General features: G+C 39.2%; 1 protein-coding gene across 1 annotated transcript in view; it reads left to right on the top strand.

Annotated features, from left to right (window-relative positions):
• Nucleotides 1–1124: 1124 nt before the first annotated feature.
• The window catches only part of LOC145992763 (glycerophosphocholine cholinephosphodiesterase ENPP6-like), a 214227-nt gene continuing 195235 nt past the window's right edge, over nt 1125–20116 (top strand). Inside the window, exon 1 of the mRNA XM_083129152.1 lies at nt 1125–1209. The gene's annotated coding sequence lies outside the window, so the exon portion shown is untranslated. The remainder of the gene's footprint in view (nt 1210–20116) is intronic.

The following is a 20116-nucleotide window of genomic DNA, read 5'->3' as shown; positions in this document are numbered from 1 at the left end:
AGACATACAGGTAAATGTACATACGAATACACAGTACAAACACAATATCAACAGTAGTATTAGCCAGTGAGGTTAGGTTAGGTTAGGCTACAACACAGACATGTTGCATTTGATGGTGATCTATTTCAAACCCACGCTTATATAGGTGTGGTGTAAAGAGAAAGGACACGTGGCTCTACACAATTGGGATTTTTTTCTTTCACATTTCCCTCTGGGCGAAACGGTACTTGGGCCAATAAAACAAGTTCTTCGGTACTGGGGGAAACGGGCATGAATCAGGCGAAATTTTCAAAACATTAAGTGTACAATCAGATGTTTTCTATATTTCATCCTTAGGTACAACCTTACGGATTACTGCCTCTCACACCCACACACATACACACAAGATATATATTAACAACATGAAGGAAAAGTGTGATTGCAATGTATTCAAAAGTTAAATTCGATTTTTTAAAAAAAACCGCTATATTTATATAAAATATTTAATTTAAGGTGGAGAGTTCACATTTGCTATTTCACAGACTCGAAATATGTAGCTTTAAAACGCAAGTCACAAATGTTAGGGCACATACTAATCTACGAAAAACTTAATTGTATAAGAATTTCAAACTCATATTTACCTAATCAACTTCAAGGAATCTTATCGTGCAATAATCTTCCATCACTAACACAGTAAACAGATTGAGAGAATTATGTTTTTTTTCTTCCTCTATAAAAATTTGCCACAGAGTATTTATAAAGTATAGATTGAATGGAATTTGGATTAATGAAAGTTGCAATTCTTCATGTCTACGGAGAAAAATTCACGCAGAATGCACGTATAATTCCCGGAGCCAATAATTCACGCATAATTCCCGGTGAGTAGTCACCCTGTAAAAGTATAAGCCTGTCATGGCGAACGCACGTTCGAAAATCCAAACCGCTGTGTGTCTGAACGATCGCACGTTGAATGCCAGTGAATTTTCTGTCAGTTTTCAGCAAAACAGCCTGTTCTCAGCGCAAGCACAACGCGCGAGTGATTAAATCTGCAAAGACAGTCTTTGTCTAGGTTAAGCCATTTCTTCTGTTCTTGGTCGTCGGACTGACAACACCGACAGCACGAGTTAGTCGATAAAGAAGAAATAGTTGTTTTTCCAATTAACATGGATGAAGCTGTGGGAACGCGATTAGAAAATTGGGGCTTGGCATCACTTGTCGAGATTTCCCGAGGTAAGTGAATAGAGTTGGTGTTTTAAGTCCACTTTAGGCACAGTAAGGCTAATCGGGACTGGACCTACAGTTTAAAGTGGGATCCGAACCACTATGTGCCTCCACCGGGTATCGAACCCGGGACCCTTTGATTACGAGTCGAGGACACTACCACTGCGCCATCGGAGAGGCTGTTAGCTGAAGTTGTTAGTTATTATAAACAACAATGCAAGATAAACATAACCAGATGTGGTAATTTTGACAAAATTATTTAGTTTTCCTAAACAAATGGGCTAGATTTTGTTAGATTTACCAAACTAATATTTGGTATTGGCAAGCAAAAAATTGTTAACGACAAACAAACAGAACTTGACAAAATCTTTTGCTACTGGTGAACAATTATTTGGTTGATGCAAACAAACATTTTTCTCTGTTTGTGGAAAAAAATGTCACACTTAAGATTCAATCACTAAAACTCTGCATACTGAATATACACACAGCCCAGCTGCCGATTTGATGACAGGAAGCTAAGTGTTAAACTTTCTATCTCGGCACCGAAGTTACCGGGTTCGAGTTCCGGCCAGGGCATGGGTGTCCTTTGTGAGCACCCCTTCATCGATTTAATTTATTCATCGTCGTAATTAGCTAAAGGTTGAAGAAAAGCGACGCTAAATAACCAAAGAACACACACAAAATGAGATTACATATGTCTACTTGATTTCGAGTTGCACTCACTTCCGCTCTCGCAAGTTCATTGGTCGAGCCCTCTGGAATCTTACTGGCGCAGAGACATGTTTTCGTTCGCTTGCTCCAGAGATTCCCGGGGACATAGTGTACAGTCACGGACACTTCTGGGTTATAACAATTCCATTAACTTTCAATGGAATCGTTACAACCCAGAAGTGTCCATGACTGTACAACAAAATGCAACAAACCTTTTAAAATTGTTATCACAGTTTTTGCAATGGACTTTAGAAAATATACTTCAATTATCAGATCTGAAAAACTACAGTTGGCGAGCTTGTCTTTGCTGTTGAACTTTGCTACTTCGCACAGAGAGAGGTAGTGCCCACCTACTCGCAATTTGGGCGATGGACGGTTCACCCGCTAAGTTAAAGCTCATCAACTCTAGTTTTCTCTCAAGGAAAAAGCTTCTTTTCAAAAGAATTTTAAAGTGTCTAACACCATCGTAAAAGTCATTCAGTGTAGTAATCAGTCTTAATTTGGCCCGAAAAGGAGCTGGGCAAAGGTTTGTAAAATGAATAGAATAATTAAGTGGCGTGATATCATCACATAGCATTGAAAAATTGGGCAACTATAGAAATAACAGTACGCAACGAAAGCTTATCAAAAGAGACGTTCTGATCCAAGAGACAAATTGCCCATGGGAGAGTCCATTAAGTGTCTTCTCCATTATTGAACTGTTCCCTCCCTTTCGAGTTATGTTAGACTCGTCCTAATAATAGCCACTGTTTCCGAGTTACAAATGTTGAGTCTCACTTATCGCACACTGTGTTCAACACCCTCGTCTACTGACATCACAATAAATGCTTTCGTTCTTAGGTTAGGCATGTTAGATTTAGAGCTCTTAGCATAAATAATGTATTTTTTGTCAAGATTCGAAACACTTGAGTGTATTTATACTAAGAGGCCTAACCTAACAACATCTGCTGACGTCAGCAGACTATGGTGTTCAATACTTGGTGCGATAAGAAAGATCCAGAAATGTTACGTTATGACTAAAAATGGATGACTAGTGCATGCATAGTAAAACCTCACAAGGGCCCTTTACTTCCTACCAGTGATGTGCGTCTACGCGTAAACAACGATAGTCTACATTCTACAGGTAGACTATTTTATACACGTAGATTACGTAATATATGTAAACAACTTGGCGAAAGGTCATAACTTAGCAAAGGGCGCCGTGGAATTAAAAGAAAATTATACTGCGTATCAATTACTGATGTATGAAGAGAACTTTTCATACTCTTTCTTACAAATTCGAACAATTTCTCACCTAGAAAGAAATCTAATATAGGAAATATTCTAGTGTACTATGGGGAGAAAAACCACTCTTGCCTCACGACTGCCATCTGTTGTTGTTTTTGTATACTACTTATCTTCGTCCATAGTTGATAATAGAAGGGAAGATAAATTTTGTTGTAAATAGGATTCTTTTCATTTCGTTAGAAACCAATATACTTGAAAATGTCACTTTCCTTTCATGAAACCATTGAAAATGCACCTTAGATTGTCTACGTAGTTTATGTAAACTACAACCCAATGTAATCTACGCTTAGATTACGTGTAGACAACGCATGTAGACGAAACTTATAGTATACGGCACATCACTGGCTAAGAGGCCTAACCTAACAAAATCTGCTGACGTCAGCAGACTATGGTGTTCAATACTTGGTGCGATAAGAAAGATCCAGAAATGTTACGTTATGACTAAAAATGGATGACTAGTGCATGCATAGTAAAACCTCACAAGGGCCTTTCACTTCCTACTGACCATTTCATTTGGAGTGTCCCTTATCGCACACACAACCTTGCGTTCTGACGTCAGACAAGGAATGCTTACATTGTTAGGTTTGGTTCTCTTAGCATAAATACATTGCAAATGTATTATTTATGCTAAGAGAATTAAACCCAGCTAGCCTAACCTAACAACTTAGGCATTTAGCCTAACAATAAAAGCATTCCCCAGTGACGTCAGAACGTGAGGTTGCTATAGTGTTGTGCGATAAGGGAGACTCTTTCATTTGCAGTCTTTCTTAGATTATATAATCTAATTTATCGCTTACAGCAATTTCCAGTCGTTGTTTCTTATGTGTGAAATATGTTCTTTCCTTCTCTTAATCGCTTTTGTGGCAATTTTATTTAATTTTCCTATTCATCACTCCCTTATTTGACCGGCCTCTGTGACGAAGTGATCGCGCTACGACGGCAGGGGTCCCGGGTTCGAATCCCGGCCGGCGTGTGGGTGTTTGATATCAATTTCATCAATCATCATTCATTCCCTTCTTCGCGATTAGCCAAAAAGTTGCAAAAATGCGACAAAAGTATGCTAATTCAATCAATACTAAATATGACCAAGCAGATATCGACTGACTTCGTTTTATTTTACTTCGCATTTCTTCCACTTTTGGCTAATCGCGAAGTTGAGGATGAGTGATGATTTGATGAAATTGATGAAGTGTATAATCCTGTACGTCCCTTATTTCCCCTTTATAAATAATAAAGAAGTGAGACGTGGATTATATTATCTTTCAGTAGGTAATTAAACTATTTAATGTAAACTTAATATTCATTAATATTTATTAACAAATCAAATCAGTAAATATACTTTCCAAATTTATATATGCATCACATGGTTCATTCATAACCAAACAAAACACCTAAGAACCTCATTTTCGTTAACTCAACAAAAATAACCATATCTAATCTTCCCATTAAATTGCAACAGTTCGTCCAATTAAATCGTCAAAAGTCAGTAAGTAACGGCTATACGAGTCAACTGCAGCCCGCCCAAAACCCGCACAGCCAACATGGCCCGGAGCAATCTACCCTTAAAAAAACAACAAATTCCTTCTTTAGCACTTTTAAAAAGTCGAAATAACTATATTAACGTTAGGCAAATTACACCAGGCCATGCAGGCCCATAAAGGGAAATAAACGGAAAAACAGTATACTCAGCATATGTCCAGGTAGTCGTACGTCTCCGCCAGTCGGCAAGGATCTGCCACGCCGAACTCCTCGCTCAGCCAGCGCAGAAGCCTAGCCAATGGCATACCCTATCTTAGTCACATGTATATTGCGTCTTCAATACGTCACCAATGAGCTATCGTACACTATGGGCTTACAAGTGGCACAGAGAACACCCATACCCATGTTGGGATTCGAACCTGGGAAACCCTGCCGGACCGAAGTCATATCAAACTGTCATTTAGGAGATAAATAGGTAAATCCTTTTAAATCTCGTTGGTGAAAATCCTCCAATATTACTTTAGCAATTTCCGAAATCTGGCTCCCCGTGATGGCAACTACCCCACACACACAAATAAGTTTTCAATGGATTATTTTCTGAAATCAAAATATTATAAATCATCTAAGTTGCGATGCGTTTTCAAGTGTTGAATTTATTTTATAAATGGGAATTCAAACGATCACATTTTTCAAATTTTGTTATGAATGTGGAAATTTAACGCTGATTCACTCCCTCAGCACAACAAATTTTTATCCTCACTGAGAACATCCATAATATATATACATTAATGGTTCCCATTACTTCTTAAAATAGCGATAGATGTCACTGAAACATAGTTCCGTTATGTGTTCCACACACTAGTTTCTGTTTTCTTAGAAGAAAAAACAGGTGGGTTATATAGCAGACAGTATTGTAATTGATGATTGAGAACTTAGTTCTATTACTTGTCTGCAACCTCGTTCTTGTCTGACCTAACAATATTTATAGTTCCCATGTTAAAAATTACATAATACTATTACAAGTTTACATAAGTAGAGGTAGATCTACATACACGATGCTGCGTGTGCTGTTTCTAATTAGAACTACAATGGTACACGAAAAAATTTCGAATTAACAAAAATATGCATTATTAAATATAACAATACAAAAAAGGACTGTACTACAACAACAAATTTTCAGCAAATTCCTGGCCTTTAGAACCAAAGGATCACCTATGAACACCCTCATCAATATCTGAAAATCGTAGGTGCAGTGTACAAAATGTTTTATTAAATTATCCTTACCATATACAGTAAAACCTTGTTAATCCGGACTAATGAGGGGATAAGTTGACCGGTTAAGCGAAAGTCCGAATTAACTGAAATAACCTAAAAGAACAGTAGAAACTGCATTAAAACTCCGTTTATAGCAACAAAACACGTTTATTATGGTGTACTGAAAGGTCATAGGCCTAAATACACTATACAGTACAGTAAAATATAAAGCAATACTGTATACACGACGAATTCGATTGTTGACTTCTAGCCACATTTAAAACCTTGCATTCTGCTTTTTTTGGGGGGGGGTATCCGGATTAAGCGAAGTCCGGTTAATCGGGATCCGCATTAACGAGCTTTTACTGTATATTGATATTAAAAGGAGCGTATTTGTGCATTGTGACCAATTACGCGGCGGGCGCCCTCGAGATCAGATCTTGCTGGACCGATCTACTCCAAGGAGCAGTGATATTACTGGAGAAGCGATATCCATGCACACAAGACTAGCTGTTTAAGTTGGTTGCCATGACAACCGTGACATCGCTGCTTGGACTCGAAGTTTAGTGTTTTCGCGAGTGAAGAGTTACGGGCCAGGAAAGCAATCTACTTCACTTGGTCAATTTCGTAAATTTCAAGAGAAATATGAATCCTGTTTATGTTTTAGTGTGTGTTTTGTTAGAAACATCATTTCCTCGTTAGAAAGACGAAGATAGGAAGGATGGTTTCACTGGATCTTATATAAAGGTAACCAAAAAGGTTCTTGCCGTTTTGACGTCCCATTAATCATGCGCTCACAGAGAGGAAACGAAATGACGCACGTGCCTGCCAAGCGGTCGGGAGTTAGTCTGACAATCGACTGTCAGTAATACAGGCACGTTGCACACACACAGCAGACATGGCGCGTCCAGTATCGAAGAGAAATGGTGGTATCGAAGCAGCTTGTTCGCGGGTGTATGTTGTATGACTTTAAAGTGGGCCTGTCAGCTGCCGCATCAAGTCGCCGCATTTGCCAGGCATTTGGGGAGAATGCCGTGAACGAACCCACTGCCAGGCATTGGTTCCAGAAATTCCGTTCGGGAGAATTGAGCCTTTCGGATGAACCTCGCAGCGGACGACCACGTGTGTTGGATGCAGTGATGTGCCGTAGACTATAAGTTTACGTCTACATGCGTTGTCTACACGTAATCTACGCGTAGATTACATTGGGTTGTAGTTTACATAGACTACGTAGACAATCTAAAGTGCATTAAATTAATTCTAAAGGCTTTCATGAGAGGAAAGTGACATTTTCAACTATATTGGTTCCTAACAAACTGAAAAGAATCCTATTTACAACAAAATTTCTCTTCTCTTCTCTCATCAACAATGGAAGAAGATAAATAGTATGAAAAAACAACAACAGATGGCAGTCGTGAGGCAAAAGTGGTATTTTCCCCATAAAACACTAGAATATTTCCTATATTAGGTTTCTTCCTAGGTGAGAAATTGTTCGAATTTGGAAGAAAGAGTATGAAAAGTTCTCCTCACACATCAGCAACTGATAGGCAGTATAATATTATTTTTATTCCACGGCGCCCTTTGCTAAATTATCACCTTTCGCCATGTTGTTTACATAGATTACGTAATCTACGTGTATAAAATAGTCTACGTGTAGAATGTAGACTATCGTTGTTTACGCGTAGACGCACATCACTGGTTGGATGACGAGGCCCTGAAAGCAGCCATCGAGGAGGACAATGGTCTAATGTGTGATGAACTTGCAGAAAGGTTCCATGTTTCCGATGAAACAGTCAGACTGCACCTGCATGGGATAGGGAAGTCATACAAGTTAAGCAAGTAGGTACCCCACATATTGTCGGCAGCCAACAAGGAACAACGAGTGACAGCCTGTTTGTCCTTGCTCACTCGGCACCTGAACACACCCATATTTGATCGCTTGCTGACTGGTGACGAAAAGTGGGACCTCTATGACACTCCCAAGCGTACCAAGGTGGTCGAATCCCTGATCGTAGGGAGGAACTTCACAAAAAAATGTACTTCTTCCGTATCACGCTTCTTACATCTTGAGACAATTTTGAAAACACCATTCTCTTGTACGTAGTGTATGCTATGTACGGAAATTCCACGACACCTTTCACTTCTAGACCGCGGCAGTCGTTAGGGCGTCTGACTACAATGCGAGAGACCCGGGTTCGATCCACGGCGGGGAAGAACAGTGATATTTTTTTTCCACCTGTTCAAGCTGCTCCGGCGCCCAACCAGCGTCGTACAAAGTGGGTACCTGGAGGAAACTGTGTGGGGTAAAGGCGGCAAGGGGCGTGGTGTGTATTACATCACCCCCACCTTCGGCCGTGATCAAGAAAGTGTGGGGCCCTAAATCCATACCCCCTATGCGCCTTCATGGCGTGGAGCAAAGCACAGGGAAGCACTTTGCTACTGCACACTTTTGACTTCTAGCATCGCAGTTGTTAATCCGTTCTCTTCACTACTCAAAATCTGTGAATAATGCTTGGATGCAGATTTCACGTAAGCTTCCTTTTCACTTGTGTACTTTTCATCCTTTATTATTTTTCTCATACAACGGAGAGTCAAATGATAACTCATTTGTTTTTGTTTCTTATCTACTACATTTCTGTATGTAGAGTTTTAGCACAGACCTACATATATTTTTAACTTTGAGTTAGTGCCTATATACCTTAAGAAGAATAAGTCTATAAAAAGACCTAAAGATATCGAAAAAAGAACCTAAAAACGGAAAAAAAGGACTTATAAATGTGATCCAAATTAATTAATAACTTCAGTTTTAATTACATATTTAATAAATAAAAAAAATACGAAATTCTGGTGGTATGGAAAAAACAGTGTGAAAAACTGTATGAATGAAATGCATCTTCTTTCAGACATTATATATTTTTTAGATTAACATAATTTGAAAAATCATATTTGAAGAATAATATTTGGCCTAACCACACTAGGGTTTACAGAAATAGGACTTGGGGAACCTTAGCTCAGTTGGCATTGCAGTATATCACAATAGTCTTCTCCAGCGCGACCTTCCAGACAAGTTACGGTTAAAGGACCTTGTACCGTACATATATATATATATATATATATATATATATATATATATATATATATATATAAAAATAATTTCTTTACTACAGAAAGGATGTTTAAGAGGTGATGAACTGATAGATTCGAATTGAAAATGGGCAGTAAAAACGTAGTCGAAAGAAGGTGAAGTTGCAAAAAAAGCCGTTAAGACCTAAAAAAAAGGCTAAAGAAGGACCAATAAGCCAAAAAACGCCGAAAAAGGCAAAAAAGGACAAATAAACCTATCTTTTTCTGCCCTACAATGACCGAAAATGAATATATATTATGTTGGGCTTCGTCTTCGGACACTAGGGAAAGAAAGGATATTTCCTCAACTTCCCAGCCCTACTTATGAGCCACTGCGCAAGCCTTTCCACCCATCTGCCTGCGAACTGAGGTCATTGTCGAACTTTCTCCTCCATTAATAAACTTGTTGGTGGTAAGCATGCACAGAGATATTGAATATTCATTTGTTGAGACATTTCTGTAAGTATCTGGTTGACAGAGGGCAAGAAACTACTCCTCTTCACTGGTGCAAGTGCGTAGAGGAGGGTCTTGAAGCTCACTCAGTGTCGCAGCCATAAAACTGTTTTATAAACTGCAGTTATTATACCTCATGTAAATTTGACCTGTAAACAGTCTGTCCTGTAATTTTAGTAACAATTTACAGGTTTTCATTTTACTCACGTAACATAGATTCATTCAAAATAAAAATTATTCTCCAAGTGTGTAATTTTGGTGTTTGTGCTTCCTCTTGAGCATTATGGGCGGCAGATGGTATTTCAACTCAAGTTTGCGTCTACTACTAGTGTTTTGCTAGAAATGAGAGCTACTAATATTTGCCAATTGCAAACCTCTCTAATATGCCTTTCGCTTAGCTCAAAGGGAGACGGAGCAAGTAAGTTTTTTGTAACTAAAGTCTTTCAGCACGATGCAGCTCCACCACATACGCTGAAACGCGACACGAGCAATAAAACCGGATGAAAATGAGGTTGGAAGAGAAGCGTGGAACATTTCCTGTCATTCTTCAGAAAAAGAAGAAAAATTAAAAATTACTCCTTGCTGCCAAGCGGATAAAAAAATCCATGATTGCGTCACGAAAATGAACCTGCATCGCAGCATGTGTCGCCACATGGGGGCGCTGCGCCGCGTAGAAAGCGGCTCTCAAATCTGAACAACTATTCATTATGTCCTGCTGTTCCTACAGGAACGACAGTGGACAGCGGGTAATTCCCGCTGTTCTGAGCGTTCAATATCGGCCTTCAAGAATGGCTTAATTGGTGGCAATTAAAGTCCCTATTACACATGCCAACTACGTAATGTGTCTACTCGATTTCTTTTTCCTCGCTACGGGCCCATCTACATGCTTGGATAACAACAAATGATGTTTCGGTAAATCGTGTACGATGGGCCATAAGTAGCCAATGAACGGGATGCGTAACGAAAAGGATATAAATTATTGTTTTTTTTTAAGCCCACTTTATGCTCAGATTGGAATTGGGCTACACTTTATGAAGATTGATTGAAATTGATCGAAATTGAATTTGTGGGTTCGTCAGTACTTACACTGTGTTTCGGGAATCTCTGGGCCAAGCGAACGAGAACAAGTCTCTGCGCAAGTATTGACTCGAGACGGCTCGACCAATAAACGCGTGAGAGGGGAACTGAGTGCATGGAGGAGGAAACGCGGCTGCAGCTACCAGCAGTTTTCAGCAGCGCGCACTGCTTTGCCCTGCCCACTCTCTTTCTCCCCTTCTTTACTGTTATGCGCGGCCTTCCTCCACAGATTCCCGATACAGAGTGTAGATAAGAGCACAATGTTTTTCGAGGATTTATAATATCGAAAAAAGGTCTCTGGGTGAACGTACTGACCAGGTACCTTTATATCGACACGTGTCGTTCGCTACAGCCATCTGACGGGAAAGAAATAAACTATTGCCAGATCTATAATTATTGTTTGCTAATCACACCGTTAGATGTCAGGTTTTCTCTGCAGAAAATAATACGTAAAGATTTGTTTATAATTACAAGAGTTCACAATATTAGCTTTACTTTTATTTTACAAATAAGAATTATTAAATCCAGTGTATTAATTGAGTTAAACATGTTCTAAAAATTAACCATATCGTTGATATTTAAGAGACACCACGGTAAATGTGTATATTGTTAAGTATATATATTTCCATCATTGCAAATTTTGTATTAACCAGCAGTTGTTAGGAGCGAGAAAATTCAAGTATGTAATTTTGCATTAACTTAGTTTATTCAATATCCTTTTGCAATAGATGATTGGGAACAATAAACCGCTTTGTCTGCCACGCAGTTTCAAAATGAGAATTCTACTCCCATAGTCCCTTGCGTAATGGAAATTCACTTAATCCGTTAGTGGAGAGATTTCTTAATTGATCAAATCTTATTACACACGCAGACGATTAAAACCAATCCAAAATGGGATATCCTTAATTATAGGAGGTAGCTGGGTATCTGAACAAGATTTGTATGGAATTTGAAGCTGAAATTATGTCTCTTTCGAGATTAGCCAATCACTGTAAAGAACCCTAAATTTGCATCCAATTACAATGAACGTCGGATTCATTGTAGCCTTTCTGCCAAAAAGCAAATAACTTGGAAATTAATACTTAAAGGGATTGTCAGTCTGTGTCTTCAAGTAATCACGTTTTTCTTTTAAAACAAGAGAACTTCAATATTTCGTCCTTAAACCCACATAATCTTCACAGAGCGTCTACGGCTAAATTTGTATGCTGCATGATCTTACTTGTTTGGTTTCTTGAAAGACACTAGTCCAAGGAATGCCCACAGGGGGGATTCGTTTGATTGACTGGTTATTAATTATGTACAGTTTTCTTTTTTCTTTCTTCTCTTAATTCCAACTGTTATGAAAGGTTTCGAATGCCATGCACCTTTCGATTGTTGGCATCTCTGCCAGTGACAATGTCTGGTGTTTTCTTTGTGGTAGTTGCGAGTCGGCTCGGAACTTCCGACATGCGAATTTCAGTTTTAGTGTTGGATAATTTCAGGCACGATTTGTTTCACTTGTATGTGTTCCTGTGCTACGACTGACTGGATAATGGTGAACTACTGTTAATTTTCGATGTCTAAAGCTTACGAAAAGCTTGAAAAAAATATTATTTTAAAAAATGAAATCAAACTATCAACATTCAAACAAAAATCAATTACTGCATGTTTATCCAAACTATATTTGTGTGTGTATGAGGGGGTTGGGATGAACATTTCTTTTGTGGGGGATTTTGATGAACAACTTTGGGGAGGATGCGTCCATGGCCTTGGTGGGGATGAGCACCCCTGACTAGTCCCATACTAAACACAAAGTAATACATCAGTATCTATAGTGTGTGTTTATGAAAGGGCCGAAATATCATTATCCGGAATATTTCTTTTAAATAGTATTAACTTATTTTGTCGATATGATAAAATTGGTTTTCAGTTGGGTTTTTGGACCTATAGGAACCACTATGTGGTTCCACCAGGTAGAGAACCCTGGATCCCGCTGATTACATGGCGACGACATTACCACTACGCCATCGGGAGGCTCCATGATGAAATTGATGAAATGGCACTCACAAATAACATCCATTCCCAGGCCGGGATTCGAACCGGTACCTCTGCCTCTTTGCTAACCACTCCTCTATGCAGGAAAGCTATACAATATAAGAAAATGATTCTTTGTTCAACGTATACGTTCTCTGTGTGTTACGGATCACTTGCCTATAAATACTTCTTTCTTCTCCATTAGTGCTACAACCTTCATTTACCAGTGTTCGTCTACTGCATTTGCACTAGGATTTAGATGCTCAACATGACAACATTGAAGTCTAAGCGCTGTTGCTGTGATTCCCATTGGCTCTTTGCTGGACGACAGAGACCTTACCTCAATTCTCACTGATGCAAGATGTCTTGGCGGGAAAGCAACGGGGGAGAAAGCATACGATACACAGAAGAAAATCCCAGCATGCATCACACGTATAGCACACAGAACGTTCTATTCTGATTTTATTTTTCAAGAATTCCAACCTCTTATCGTTCTTCGAAAGGCGGAACGAGAAAGCTTTGGGGGAATATTTTGGAGCAGTTTGAAGAGGATGAAATTGTTCTTCAGCCTACAGGTGGTCGATTGGATTTTCTGCAAGGATAGGAGGAAGTTCGGCCTTGAGACAGAGGGAAAGGAATGGTAATGCAGTTACAGGTGTGCAGCCATTCTGAGGGAAGAGAAGAGGAACTTCTATTTTCCGAGATCACCAGAAGTTGATTTTTATCTTTGCTTTCTTTTTCCACTCAGAAGAACGGTTACATTGGTCACCTTATGCTTCAGGAGAAAATTCAGAAACAGGTAGACGTGGTTGGATCTACTTTATCTTGCAATACGCTAAAATAGAATTGTAGATACACTGTGCGCATCTCCATGGCCAGATTATCATGAATGCTATTGCAACGTGCCACCACTCGTAACTCGAGGGTATGGAGATCCGAATTGGCAACACACCGCTCCTTGTTCCGGCTGGTCAGTTGGGAGCACCAGTTCTCACCCAGGGATCGGGATTAAGACGATTCACCCTTCCTCCAGGAAGGAAACCACCGAATTGCGACACGTGACAGTAAATAAAATTCCAAATACTTTATAATTAAAATGTCCAAAATCTTTAATCACGAATCGCGCGCGTACATACTGATTCGCACAAGTTAAAAGTTATAATTTGTTGGGTCATGCACGCTCGCAGGCAGTCATAAGCAATTTATTTAACACGAGAGTCCGCGCACCGCCTTCACAGTTAATAGCAAGACCTCAACTGCTACCTCAAGCGCGAGGCGCAGCATAACAGATTGTTCTAACTTAGAATACAAACTCATAACATAAAATAACACAAGAAAAACTGATAATTAGCGATAGTAAGCTAAAGTTCAGGTTGGCAACAATTAAAAATGCCAACGTGGATGTTTTTACATCGCCAAGAACACGAAGCGTGGTTCCCCCACTCCTAACATAAACAGCCAATAGGAATACGATATTTTATTGAAAACGAGGGAGAAATACTTTGCTATAATATTACAATATTAAACTATATAGAAATAACTAAACTGATTTTATCAAATAAATCATATTTGCCCTTGTACATAAAAAAATGATTAAATAAAGATTTAGTTTATAACGAAGACAAATTACTTCAATCTTGTAAAATGTTGAACAAAAATCGATATTAAGAAGAAATGTATTTAACTTGTGCTTGAAAAACAATGAAAACGTTGCATATATTATTTGGGATCATTATTAGCCTATAAATTCTGAATAAATATTGTAAAAATACGCGAATAATATTATAACATAAGATAAAACGTAAATATATACATGAATAATGAAAACAATTAAGTATAAATAATTTAATCCAATTTCTTAACTTGAAAGTATACGAATAGGATAATGCCAATATACAACTTAAATCTGCCTAACATGGCGGTCGTTACACTATCCATCAGGCTGTTCAGAAAGTTGTGCTAGACTCTTTCCTATTGTCTATTTGCTGGATAGCAGAAATCTATTCTCAATTCTCATAAGATATTTTAGCGGAAAAACACACAGCTGGGAACAAAACAAGAAACGTATGGCACACGGAACGTTGTATTACGATTTTATTAACTTAATTAATTAGCTTAATGATTTAAGTTTTAAAAATAAAGTTTTGATCTAATCCACTTCACCTTCCTGCTCGACAAAAATATGCGGTAACAGTAGTATAAGCCGGAGACACATTAAACTCGTTTGTTTTCAAATAAAAATCATTGCTACTTACCTCATATGCATAGCGGAAGATTTTTCAAGCTGGGGATCCCTTTTTTTCATGAAAAAAGCGTTATTTTTAACATTATAATCATTTATTGGTTGTTGCTAATTCGGCGGGCAAATTTTGACTCACGTTGTCTATCGTCAGCTGATATGCAGTACCGTCAGCTGATGTGCAGTATCGTCAGCTGATGTGCAGTGTTTCAAAACTTATGAACCGATAAATGCCGCACAAACTATTCACAAAAGGATTTTAAGCGAAAATTGAGGCTAGACTCTACTTTACGTCCTTATCTGCATGGTGATTGCTTCTTTGCGTTCGCGGTGCGCGATCGTGGTGCGGCACCCGGCATCTCTTCGGGTAAGTACCTTTTTCTTTTTACACTTTCTGTTCACGATAGCCCCACTATCCATTCACGGGGTCGAGGTATGCCTACAAGGTTAGGTTAGGCCTGTTAGGTTAGGTTCCATTAGCACTCATTTCACCCCGAAATATGTGCTTCATCATCTAAAAAATTCCTCAGTACGTTCAGTTGCGCATATCCGGACAACATCGGTTTTTCTCGATTTACTCCTTCAGGAAATTTTTGCTCGCTTTGGGATTTACGTTGTTGAATTCCTTATACAATAAGCTTTCCAACGATATATGACACGTATTCCTTATGAAAAGGACGTAAACTAGAGTGTTACCTTACATTGAAAAAAAAAACCGCTCACACGTCATCTTGTCAAACTTCCGCGTGGTTGCTACACTGTGAGGGGGTTACATAACCGAACGCACGGAAGATTTGATTCACGTAGTCAACGGTAATGGCGGCACGAGCTATCATACAACGGAGATGCATGATTGACGAAAAATACCTTATTTACAGGCAAAATACGTTGCACGATTCTAAAAAACAATTTCCCCGGCTTCAGAAAGTCCTCAAGAACGCAATTCCGTAAGTACTTTCTCGTCTTTTCTCCTGTAAATTTTAATAAATCCGTCTCCGGCTTATACTATCGTTACCAAATATGCTACAAAAAGATTTAACTTTAACGAAATCTATACTTTAGGTTAATCTTAGACGTTACGCTTATCTATACTTACACATACAGGGCCCGGACTTTGATGACCTAAAATCTTTGAAAAATGATCCAAAAATTCGTACAAAAATCAATCTGCTTATTGAAAATAGTATATATGTTCCAAGACAAACAATTTAACAATTACTTCTTCACCTTGGTGTGTTGTACGGACTGTGAATAAGAAACTCGACAATGTTGCATTTTTTCAGACAGACTTTGTTGCGCTTGTACGAGTAGTTAAACACAAGATTAAGTACCGCAAGATAACATTCAGACAAAACAGAAATTGTTGAACTTCTTATGTTTCAGCATGCAATGACACAATTTTTTTTAAAAAAATGACCGAAAAATAAAATAATGTAAAAAAATGACCAAAAATGTCCCAAAAACTTACATTTATTTAACCTGAGAAGGGTGTTCAGGATTTCTGTACTATAGCCTGACAAGTTAAGTCCCGATATGCGCAGATCGCTGGGGAGCACTTCCTATTACGTCATCCTCCCCACCACTCTTCTACTCACTGGTCTGGCGTTGACAGTACCAGTGGTGCCAACTCAGCAAAATTAAGCTAAAACAAATATGACAAACAATTTTCACTGTTTAGCGTGACGGTGCATGCAGGCTCCTATTATATCAGTGGTTCATTTAATTTAATCCGGCCTTTGAAAATACGTGCGGTGCGCCGATCGTAAACTCTAGTATTATGCACGAGCGTTAAGGTTTATAACGAAGAGAAACTACAGGGCGAATGACTTCATTTTCTGAATGCGACATCGAGCAGTGGCCAGTTTTTTCTTTTTTTTGTTTTTTTAACTAGTGGGGTGGTGGTTCGTTTGTTTATCCTACAACAATCACTAAGAGAACGCAATCTGATAACACGCTGGCCTGTGTTCTTTTCTAAAGCATTGAAATGTTCATGCTCTTTACTCTTGGCTGCAAGATTCTTACTTTCAAAGAGATGGACTTATGGACGAGCGTGTAGATGAACTGAATTAGACTTGGTGAAGCCGATTCAGACAGGGACACAGATTCATCGGTAGACACAGACTCGGATGAGTGGAAGAGTGAAGCTGAAGAAGGAGAACTGGAAAACATTTAGAAGGTGAGCTCAGTTCTATCGTTTATATATTTTTTTTATTTTTCTATCGTTTTATTTCATACATTTCTTATGCTGGTAAGAAATATCCCTAATATAATTTAATTCATTTAAGGTTTAAAGGGAAAATATCAAAATGTATTTAGAATTTAGCGTAATCAATAGGTAGCGTAGTATCATTCATGCCTTTCACATTCAAATTCCCTTGAAAATTCTCTGACAATTCCGCTCCCTCCAGATTGCAACACTGCGAACGAACGTCGCCGCAGACAATGGAGTGGCGAAGTGTGATGTGAGGTGCGCAAACAATGGATTGCAGCGTCTTGTTTTTAAACTTGTCAAGTTATAGTTAGCAATGTCTACGTTGCACCAGTTAAAAGATGAAATGTCATCAAAATCCGGGCCTTGGCTCAAACTGCAGAAGAATTACCACTCCTGAAAATGGTCCTTCCGAAATGAATAACAAGAAATACCAATTCCATCTGTGACATTCACACTTTTTGCTAAAAAACATCTTGCACATTTCATCTCTAGTCATGCTTGTTCATCCAGTATTTGAAAAATCAAAGTTATCCGCTTTCCTGATTTCCCATTCGCTGGTTCCTCACTTTTATTGCCAATCCTGCACCGGCCGCTATAAAGAGTGCGAACATCCTGCCATCTTGTGGCCAGAGATTATAACGACTGTTTTCGTGGCGAGTGGACTCTAGTAATTTATTTAAATTGCTTCCTCTCCCTCGCTTAATTGCTCGTCGTAAAGTCGGTAGTAACGTGGGGTTGCCTGGCCATCATAAAGTCCACAGCGGAGACTATTTCGCTCGACCTTAAAGCAGTGATGCCAGTAGAACTTCATTAACAACTTGTGATTGTAGCCGGGGATATATTCACCGCCATACTTTGGGAGAATCTTCCCGCGTATATTTTACGCTAGTCATTTCGCCTAATGAAATGGCAATAGTAAGTAATTCAGAGTATCTTGTCGATCTGGTGTTATTGAAATTTATGAAGAGGGGAGGCAGTTTGTGCAAGACGATGCAAAACGTCCACCTAAAGAAATCCTAGTAGTTGAGTACGGGTTTAATGGATTTACGCTGAGTTAAGGTTTTGAAGGAGCAGTAACAGAATACGTTGGTCTGAGCATACTTTCAATTAGTGGTGAGTGGTGGCATTTTAAAGATACGTCCTGTAAGTGATGCTGTCCTTTCTTGCATTTACAATACCCTCCCCTCTTTTCTACTTTTCGACACACACTTTGAACCTCAATGATGACATTGACGAATGGACACTCACTAACATCCATGCCAAGGGCGGGATTCGAACCAGGAACCTCTGGCATCGTAGCGCTGGTGCCGGCCCTCTGGCCTCGAACAGGGGGTGACTCAAGATGTAATTTTCAGCCGGGCGAGATCGAATTTTAGCGCCGCACTACTCTCCACTCACAATTAAACTTTCTAGGTAGGGGCAAGATAAAATATTATTTTAAAAATTGCAATTGCCGTTTTCAACCTTAGTTTTAAAAGTTGTTCCAAGACAAAGATGGTACTCGAAGGTGATTTCTTAAAAGAGACTTCGGTGTTTGCCAAAGTGTTCTATATTTGAAAATTTTGATGTTCTCAAACTTTCGATAGGATTTGTAGCCCCATCAGCTCCCCCTGCCTCTACGCCAGTGTTTGGAACCAACAAAACACCAGTAATTCTTCACAATGATTGCTTCACACGCCACGCGGCTAACAAGATGAATCGCGCGAGAAATTTTCGAGTATGATGCCGGTTGTATCAGCACACGTTTGTTTTCTCCTAGCCATTGAAGTGCTACACCCATACCTCCTTTTGGACCAGTATTCCTAGATAAAGAACGTCAAATGTAGGGAAAAATTGTAAAATGGGAGCTGACTACTAAAAAAAAAAAGTATACGTGAACACACCTCTTTCGAAAATTATGAACACGCCACTGAATTGATGACTTATTGCTAACGTAGGGCATGCATGTGTGTCTTAGATGGGGGATCGCCCCTTTCAGTACTCGCCCTTAAGCCCTCCAGCAGATTTTGATTGATGGATTGATTGGTTTGATTTATTTTACTGTCCTTTTCTAATACCTTTGTATAATCGCGAAGATGAGGATGAATAGTGACAAGATGAAGTGGATAGGAACAATCGCAAACATCTAAAACCACCAGGGATGATTACACAGACTGAAAGTTCAGACGCCAGAGCCTCGTTAGTCTGCAAAAATAATTCCAGGGTGTTCTATATGGATGAAATGTTGATATTTTGGTGTCTTCAGAAATGGTCACCCTTTACAACACCGAGACCTGCTGACAAGCGATCAAATTGCGTGACGAAAAGGGCAAAACGTGCACCTATCTGAATTGTACAGTCACGGACACATCTGGGTTGTAACGACCTCATTTACTTTCAATAGAATCGTTACAGGCCTGACGTGACTGTACAAAGAAGTGTGAAGATATTTATAAAGGGTCTACCAATTTGAACGTCAGAACTTTGAAAGAGTGTTGTGGCAACACTGACTGAAATGACTAGATGGAATTGTGACATCCATGTGCAGTAGTCTGTGGCAAGTTGTCATGGAGAGATACGCAATGCAACAACACATAGAAATTATTCGAATTTATTATCAAAATTCCTGTTCAGTTCGACAGACATTGCGTGCATTGAGATGAATTTAAGGTCAACAGAATCTACCGACGGAACAAACAAAACTGTAAGACTTGGACAGATGAAAATCCGCAAGTGATTCTGGACGTACCCTTTCATCCTAAGAAAGTGACTATGTGGTGTGGTTTTTGGGTCAATGGCGTTATCGGGACTTATTTTTTTGAGGACGAACATGGAAATCACGTCACTGTCAATTGGGAGCGATACAGGAATATGGTGGTGCAGTTTTTGTGGCCTAAACTGGCAAATCTTGACATCAACAGTTTTTCCAACAGGGCGGTGCAACTTGCCGCACAGCTCGCCAAACAATGGAATTATTGCAGGAAAAGTTCCCCGGACGAGTTCTGTCCAGAAAGGGTGATGTGAACTGGCCACCAAGATCGTGGGACCTAACCCCCCTGGATGATTTCCTATGGGGTTATGTCAAATTT

Source organism: Lepisma saccharinum, chromosome 9, assembly GCF_977018435.1.
Source record: "Lepisma saccharinum chromosome 9, izLepSacc3.1, whole genome shotgun sequence".
Classification (NCBI taxonomy): Eukaryota; Metazoa; Arthropoda; class Insecta; order Zygentoma; family Lepismatidae; genus Lepisma; species Lepisma saccharinum.
The sequence above is the reverse complement of the archived record's forward strand: the minus strand, read 5'-3'. Positions and strand labels throughout refer to the sequence as shown.